This window comes from Heptranchias perlo, chromosome 30 (genome assembly GCF_035084215.1).
Source record: "Heptranchias perlo isolate sHepPer1 chromosome 30, sHepPer1.hap1, whole genome shotgun sequence".
Taxonomy (NCBI): domain Eukaryota; kingdom Metazoa; phylum Chordata; class Chondrichthyes; order Hexanchiformes; family Hexanchidae; genus Heptranchias; species Heptranchias perlo.
Genome location: NC_090354.1, coordinates 14408862 through 14418328, shown reverse-complemented (window position 1 = coordinate 14418328; position 9467 = coordinate 14408862).

Sequence of the window (9467 nt, the reverse complement as noted above, 5' to 3'; positions counted from 1 at the left end):
TTTAATAATTTTACACCACTTCACAGGTGTTGTTTCAATATTGGGTTACTGATAGGTTTCTGAGGGAACTGGTATTGAGAGTCTAATGTAGAGCCATGTTGCAATGCTTGACATGTACATTAGGGTTTGGTGGTTGAGATCTAAGGAAAGAATCAGCTAGGTATTGACTAAATTACCTTTATAGCAGAAATTTGGGTTTTGTTTGACTTTTACCTGGTTAGGACCTGGAATGCTTGATCAGAAATAGCGAGGGAAGCAGAATCGATAATAGCTTTTAAAATGGAAGTGGTTAAATATTTAGGGGTAAAGGGTGTGGGGAGATGGCAGAGGAATTGGATAGCTCTTTCAGAGAGTTGGCAGTAAATGGCCTTCTTCTGTGCTGTAAAATTCTATGAATCTATTCTATAGTCCAAACCATCTCTCCCATGTTAAATGGGTAGAAACATTTTTGCACAGATGAGAAATCAGCCAGTTATTTTGGGGCAGGCAGATTCACTTTTCTTTAGAATTTTGTTTTCTTTAGACTTGAATACTGCTACAGTATTTTTGCATGAAGTGCTTTCATCATAATTTCAATTAAAAGGCTTTCATTAAAATACTCAAGCGCTGCATGTTACCTTAATTCAAGTTTGCTATATTATTCAATAAAAATTTACAGAAAGTAATTTTTGTGTGTGATATTGGAAATCCGAAGAGCTCGTTCAAGTGTTTAAAGGGCTAATTGAACAGAGTGAAGGCAGCATACTGGTAAGAATTGCACTTAAGTTAGATAGTGTGTTAGAAGTTTACATTTCACAAAGTCATTTCATGAATTGCAGGCTGTAAGGTCATGTCGGAGCTGACCCCACTTCATATCATACTGACAACATCCAATTTCATCTAACTGCTTTCACCCATCATCAACTCTGTCATCATCTGTGACTATTCATGATGCACTGCTGCCTGTTAGTACAAGAAAGCTTGTATGAAGGACAGATCTACACTGTCAAGGAAGATAATGGGATGAATGAATGATCATTTGTCAGAAAAATAACACCTAATCTGAATTTATTTTAAAATGAAGCAGTTTTACTTGACAGTTATCGTGCAATAAATTGAACATTTTTGGGTTGAATATTCATTCAAATGGATGAGGAAAAGGGGAAATGTTTTGGCAGGAGGCAAACTAGTTAATTAGTTAACTAGTGCTTGCTAATGTTCAAGTGCCAACTTCAATCACTGTCAGAAAACTATTTAATTGAGAAGTAATAATCCTTTATTAACATCCAAATGTTGACAGCCCTAATAGTTAAATGAATAAATGCCTTGCATATGCCTTTGTTAAGGCCCTTAAAAGGGGTGTGGGGGTGGGGTCAGATGTAAATTTGTTTCTCTGTTGATGACACTGGGGCAACCATTTATGCATCAATTAGCAATTTAAATCACTATATTATCAGCATCGACTATGCACTCCAGTCCCTGCGGTGCCCACTGGTCACGGAAGGCCTCAAGTGCACTGGCAGACACCGCATGCTCCTTCTCCAGGGCCACCCAGGCACAGAGAAAGCTGTAGAAGAGAGGCAGGCAGCTGGAGCAACCGCCTCAAGGGCCGCGTGTAACCTGGACTTGTGGATGGCCACCTTGGCCAGGCCCAGGGGCAGACCCACGAGGAGGTCCTATGACTTGCCTCCCCCCCTCCACACCAGGTGACCAAAGATTAGGAGTGTGGGACTGAAGTACAACTAAAAGTTGAGGAGCAGCCCCTTCAAATAATAGAACCCTGGCATGTTGCTAAGCTATACAAAGCAGGAAGGTTGCAAATTTGGGATCTGTGCAGAGTTAACTGATCTCAGGTGATGCGCTTGTAGAGTTGTTACAATTGGCCTTAGCAGCCTTAGGCTAAGGAGGTGTTCCACTAAAGCACCGGCTCCTGAATGTTATCCAGAGACTCCTGTCAGAAAATGCACAGGTTGGTGCAGGTAAGGATGAGATCAGGCTCTGCTGATGCTCCCTATGGTAAGAGAACATCAAACACACATGAAGAAGAAGAGGTACCATATAGATCAAGTAACATATACCTCCATCGTCTGTAGAACTATACCACAAAATGTTTTTTTTACTGTATTATTCTATTCTAATCAGCAACTGCTTTACACTGAACTATATAACTTGGATATTATGTGAACTATTATACAGGATTGCCACTGTGAAAATCAAGGGATATGGGGATCAGGCGGGAAAGTGGAGTTCAGGTCAAAGATTAGCCATGATCTTATTGAATGGCAGAGCAGGCTCGAGGGGCCGTCTAGCCTACTCCTGCTACTATTTCTTATGTTCTTATAAGTGCATTGTTATGTATCTTGTTGTTCTCAGAGTACAAAGAAACAGTGAACATTTTTGCATGATAACTGTTTAAAAAAGTCTGCAGACTGAAATTTACCTGGAGAAGGCGGAGACGACATCCAGTTTCTGAATTTATCTGAACAGAGCAAATAATGAAAACTCAGAATAGTTTCAGTTTTCATTAATTGGGTTTGCTCTTCACAGTTCATTCTGACAGATTATTTAAATGTTACACCTGTTGGGTATCATGGGCAACAGCGATTGGCAATTGGCCTTACGTTGTCTGAACAGCACGGCTATCATACCCTACAATTTGACCAGTGATGATAAAACAATTATTTCATTCCATGTTACACTTTCATTCTGTTCAGTTAACCCTTTAAATATTTGAAAGAATATTTCAGATTTCCAAACATTATGTTTTCATGTAACATAAACTGATGCTTCATAATTTTTTTAATAGTGAACCAGAAAAATATACAGAATTTAACCATTTTTCATTAAAACTTTTGAAAACCTTTCTAATTTAGAATTACAGATTGTTGATACTGAAGGGTAGTATGCAGCTTTGTGTCCGTGATTCTTCACAGAGTGAGTTCAAATGTTGGCCAGGCTGTTTGGAGCAGTGCTATGGAAGATGAGGGCATCAACACAGACAGAGAAGCAGTACTTTTAGAACCCTCTTCCCCTACCTCCAATAATTAATTTAAGAGTGACGGGGTCAGAAGCGTAAGAGAAAGTTGCTTACCTTGGGGCAGGCTCGATGGACCAGCTGATCTTTTCCTGTCTGTCATTTTCGTATGTTCGTATGTAGTTTCTCAATTGCGGAATATGAACAATGACAGACAAGAAAAGACCCTTTGGTCCATCCAGCCTGTCCCACACAATTGTGATACCTTGTGTATCACAATATTTACAATCCCCACTCCACCCAAAACCATGTGATCTCCTGGGAGAGGCGAATAAAACCTGGGCCAATTTGGGGAAAAAATCTGGGAAATCCCTTTCTGACCTCTTTGGCGATTGAAACTAGTCCAGGAGATCACTCTGGTCCTGATAATTCTATGCATTACATTACCTATCTTTTGTAAGAAGTGATCTCCGCCCCAGCCAGAAACAAGTCCAGCTCTCACTTGAAGGAATTCAATGAATCGGCATCCACCACATAAGCCGGTAGCCTGTTTTAGAAGTCCACTACTCGCTGGGAAAAGAACCACCTCCTGTCATCTAACCTCGAGATAGCCTTATACAACTTAAAATTGTGACCCCTGGTCCTCCCTAACCTATTTAATTGGGCCAAACTGTCAACTCGAACACAACCTATTCCTTTCATCGTTTTATAAACCTCGATCTGATCACCATTAAGTCTACGCTTCTCTAAAGTGTAGAGTGTCAGCTCTTTTAGCCTATCTTGATAACTAAGATGCTTTAAGCTTGGAATTAGTCTAGTGGCCTTCCTCTGCACCCTTTCCAAAGCCTCAATATTATCCACCATGTGAGGAGACCAAAACTGGGCAGAGTATTCCAACTGAGGCCTGACCAAGGTCTTGTACAAGGACAAAATAATATGCTTTGTCTTATAGTAAATTATCCTATAAATGCACCCCAACACCTTATTCGTTCCAGCTTTCGCTTCGCGGCATTGCTCATGATCCTTTAGAGATCTTTGCACTAGTACACCCAGATCTTTTTCTTTCTCCACCTGCTTTAATGTTTTTCCCTGAAGGGTGTATGTATGTGGAGCATTTCTCCTGCCCACATGCATAACACTGCATTTCTCCAAATTAAACATAATTTGCTAGTCACAAGCCCAGTCCCCCAACACATCAGGATCTGCCTGAAGCAGTTGATCATTGCCTACGGTCCTAACACTCGCACAGATGTTGGTATCGTCTACAAATTTGCAGATCTTACCCCCTACACCTACATCTAGATCATTAATAAAAATAGTAAAGAGCAACGGTCCCAACACCAATCCCTACGGGACATCACTGGTCTCCAAACAGATCCAAATCCATCTATAACTACTTTCTGCCTACGGCCTTCCAGCCAGTTCAAATCCAGCTCAATATGTTACCACTTATACCAGAAGCTTCGATCTTGTAGAGAAGCCTTTTGTGCGGTACATTATCGAAAGCTTTTTGGAAGTCCAAGTAGACAATGTCTACTTAGACTTCCCTCATCCACCACCTTGGTGACTTCTTCAAAAAATATAATCAAATTTGTTGGACATGACTTTTTTTATTCGTTCAAGGGCTGTGGGCGTCGCTGGCGAAGCCGGCATTTATTGCCCATCCCTAATTGCCCTTGAGAAGGTGGTGGCGAGCCGCCTTCTTGAACCGCTGCAGTCCGTGTGGTGACGGCTCTCCCACAGTGCTGTTAGGAAGGGAGTTCCAGGATTTTGAGCCAGCGACGATGAAGGAACGGCGATATATTTCCAAGTTGGGATGGTGTGTGATTTGGTGGGGAACGTGCAGGTGGTGTTGTTCCCATGTACCTGCTGCTCTTGTCCTTCTAGGTGGTAGAGGTCGCAGGTTTGGGAGGTGCTGTTGAAGAAGCCTTGGCGAGTTGCTGCAGTGTATCCTGCGGATGGTACACACTGCAGTCACTGTGCACCGGTGGTGAAGGGAGTGAATGTTTAGGGTGGTGGATGGGTGCCAATCAAGCGGGCTGCTTTGTCCTGGATGGTTGTGCATCTCTAATATGTCGCTCTCTATCCAAGTAATCATATATTACATCCCTAATGATACCCTCAAGCATCTTTCCTATTACTGATTACATATACTATCGTTACCCAGGTCCACCTTGTCTCCTTCTTTAAAAATTGGGATTACATTAGCCTCCTTCCAGTCTGTGGGAACGGTCCCAGAGTGCAATGAGTTATTAAAATGATTCAGGTGCAGGGATCTGAAGAGGGATAAAAGAAAATGGGAAAATGTACATCTTTTTAAAAAAATGATGCAATAAATGCCAAGTTCTGGTCTCTAGGTTTATCCTGGGAAGTGTTGTGAAAAAAGGGTCCAAAGTGGATATTTTTATTTAAACTCCAGGAGAACCACACAGAATTCAAGCTAATGTCTAATCCTCTGCCATCCTATGTGTAAGCAAAAGCCCACTAATATTACAGAAATGTACTTTTTTTTAACCCAAATAGATGAGCCATCCCCTGCTGCGTGATGGAAGCAGCAATTTAGCAAGTAATTAGCATGCAATTTGTGATCAGAACCAAATGAGAGCTCTACCTCCTGCCGTGTGAATGAGTTGGCCTGCTGATTGTTGCTGGGGGGCGGGATAAGGCAAAGAGCCTTCCCATACGGTGAAAGTCAGTAGGCTATCTCATTCATATAATCAATCTGCTGGGATTTTTTACATTATGAATGTCTGCTCCCCATCACTTTTCTACTTAGCATTTTTTTCCACTTCAGGATCACTATAATAGCAGGTGTCATGAGGCAATTTGGTAAAATTACTGCAGTTTATTCTTAACTAGTTTTCTGGTACAAACCTACATACAGAATAGACTTGGACCCAATACAGTCAGGAGAACTGGCCAACAGAGTCGTTTAAAAGTAATCAGGATCACATGGGCAGTTATACAAATGTCTTCCATATGTCCATAGTTGCTTTCTCAGTGACATTGCTTAATGGTCTGTGGTGAGTTAAAGAAAGTAAAGCCCTTTAGGAAAATAATACAAGAAACCTGGTAAATCTGGCAAATGGAGTACCAGATACTTCCTGTAAAATACTGTTTTCATTTTCACTCCTAACAATCTCATTGCTCATGAATTATTTAATCAGTTTCACTCAGGGACTTAGAATCGTAACATAAAGTAGATGCAGCCAGAACTCATTAAGTCAGTGTAAGCCTAGGTCTCTTAGGCTTTGTGTTTTAAACCAAACTCAGTCATGAATGAATCTTCATATATTATACACAAATTATGATATTCCCCTGTAACATGTAGTGAAAGAAATTGTGGCATCTATGCTGTTCAAAGCATAGGGTACAATTGCGCTTCTGTTCAGCCACATCCGTCAATTTTGGCCAGAAAAAAACAAAAAAAGAGGAAAACTTTAAATCTGATAATTATATTAAATAGAATAACACACTTCAAGGCATTAGCACTTCTCCAGGCAGAGATGATGTACATTGCTTGACTTTCACTCAAGGTTCGAGACATCCCTGCAACCCGTTTGATATGTTACTGCCCTGTAATACCCTGCAGATGGTGTGTTATTCATTATAGAATCATACAGCACAGAAGGAGGCCATTTGGCCCATCATGCCTGCGCCGGCTCTTTGAAAGAGTTGTCTAATTTAGTCCTACAGCGCAGCTTTTTCCCCATAACCCTGCAAATTAGTCCTCTTCAAGTACATGTCCAATTGCCTTTTAAAAGTTGCTATGCAATCCTGCTTCTACCACTCTTTCAGGTAATGCATTCCAGATCTTAACAACCTTTTGTGGGAAAAAAATTCTCCTAATTTCCCCTCTAGTTCTTTTGCCAATTATTTTAAATCTGTGACCTCTGGCTACCAACCTTCTTGCCAGAGGAAACAATTTCTTCCCACTTGCTCTATCAAAACCCTTCATAACTCCTCTATTAGTTCTCCCCTTAACCTTTTTTGCTGTAAGGAGAACAATCCCAGCTTCTCCAATCTCTCCACATAACTGAAGTCCCTCACCCCTGGTATCATCCTGGTGAACCTCCTCTGTACCCTCTCCAAGGCCTTGACATCCTTCCTAAAGTATGGTGCCCAGAATTGTACACAATACTCCAGCTGAGGCCTAACCTGTGATTTGTAAAGGTTTAGCATGATTTCTTTGCTTTCGTATTCAATGCACCTATTTACAAAGCCAAGTATCCAATGCGTTGGTTAACTGTCTTATCAATTTGCTCTGTCACCTTCAAAGATTTGTGAATATGCAACTGCAGGTCCCTCAGCTCTTGCACCCCACTCAAAATATAGTACCATTTAGATCATACTTCCTCTCTACATTGTTCCCCCCCTCCAAAATGCATCACTTCAACAACAACAACTTGCAATTATATAGTGCCTTTAACATAGTCAAACGTCCCAAGGCGGTTCACAGCAGCGATTATCAAACAAAATTTGACACCGAGCCACATTAGGAGGTATTAGGATAGGTCAGCAAAAGCTTGGTCAAAGAGGTAGGTTTTAAGGAGCATCTTAGAGGAGGAGAGAGAGGTGGAGAGGCAGAGAGGTTTAGGGAGGGAATTCCAGAGCTTAGGGCCTAGGCAGCTGAAGGCATGGCTGCCAATGGTGGAGCGATTAAAATCGGGGATGCACAAGAGGCCAGAATTGGAGGAGCGCAGAGATCTTAGAGAGTTGTAGGGCTGGAGGAGGTTAGAGATAGGGAGGGGCAAGGGCATAGAGGGATTTGAAAACAAGGATGAGAATTTTAAAATTGAGGCATCCCTTGGACTTAAGGGAGTGGAGATGAGAGCCATACCAGGGGGAACGACCGGGGTAACAGAGAGTATTGGTTTTAATGGGGACAAGGGCATGAAAGGTGTGATTGAGCTGAATGGTAGCTGCAGAAATGCATCAAGGAAGATCAGAATTCAGTATTGAAATATCTCTGGCATAAATTTGGCTAGGAGTTATTTGATACCAGCTCGGGAATGACTCTTGCTCTTATATTTCTGTGTTTCCTGTGGAGGGGGGCTTTTTCCAATTTCCCACCAGAATCACCACAAGTTGGCATCTCAGCATGTGGGGGGACTCAGAAACAAACCCGCATCTCACCACCTACGATAGATTCTCTTTCCATACCCAAGGCTCCATTCTTTGCCTTGTATACATCCTGACTCTTTAAGACATTATTAGTAAATATGGGATCAGCTTCCATATATCAACGTCACCCAGTTTTACATCTATGCCACTACCCTTGACAACTGTTGCTATGCTGTGCAACATCTACTTGTATATAAGCCAGAACTTCCTCCAGTTAAAAATGGATAGGAATGAAACCATCCTGTTCAGTTGACTTCAGAATCTCCCCACACCAGCACCCCCCGCCTCCATCCCTGGGTGCTCTCTGAGGCGAACCCCAGTGTGCAATCTCTGTGACCCATACAACCCTCAGCCAAACTTCATATCCAGGCCATCAATAAGACCATGATGTGGAGATGCCGGTGATGGACTGGGGTGGACAAATGTAAGGAATCTTACAACACCAGGTTATAGTCCAACAAATTTATTTTAAAATCACAAGCTTTCGGAGATTATCTCCTTCGTCAGATGATTGAATGAAAAGGTTCTCAAATCGCATATCTTATACGATGTTGGGACAGCATCACACCAATCAAAAGGTGTCGTTGTTATTCAAACAGGCCAGTCACGGAGAACAGCACGTCCCAGTACACTCGATATACATTGTGTCTTTTACACAGGCAGGCAGAAAGAAACTCAAAATGGCAGAGAGAGAGAGAGAGAATTTTAAAAAACATATAAATTTTTTCCCCCTTTTTGCTGGTGGGGTTACGTGTAGCGTGACATGAACCCAAGATACCGGTTGAGGCCGTCCTCATGGGTGCGGAACTTGGCTATCAACTTCTGCTCGACGATTTTGCGTTGTCGTGTGTCTCGAAGGCCGCCTTGGAGAACGCTTACCCGAAGATCGGTGGCTGAATGTCCTTGACTGCTAAAGTGTTCCCCGACTGGGAGGGAACCCTCCTGTTTGGCGATTGTTGCGCGGTGTCCGTTCATCCGTTGTCGCAGCGTCTGCATGGTCTCGCCAATGTACCATGCTCCGGGGCATCCTTTCCTGCAACGTATGAGGTAAACAACGTTGGCCGAGTCACAGGAGTATGAACCATGTACCTGGTGGGTGGTGTCCTCTCGTGTGATGGTGGTATCCGTGTCGATGATCTGGCATGTCTTGCAGAGGTTGCCGTGGCAGGGTTGTGTGGTGTCGTGGACGCTGTTCTCCTGAAAACTGGGTAACTTGCTGCGAACGATGGTCTGTTTGAGGTTGGGTGGCTGTTTAAAGGCGAGCAGTGGAGGCGTGGGGATGGCCTTAGCGAGGTGTTCGTCGTCATCGATGACATGTTGAAGGCTGCGGAGAACATGGTGTAGTTTCTCCGCTCCAGGGAAGTACTGGACGACGAAGGGTACTCTGTTG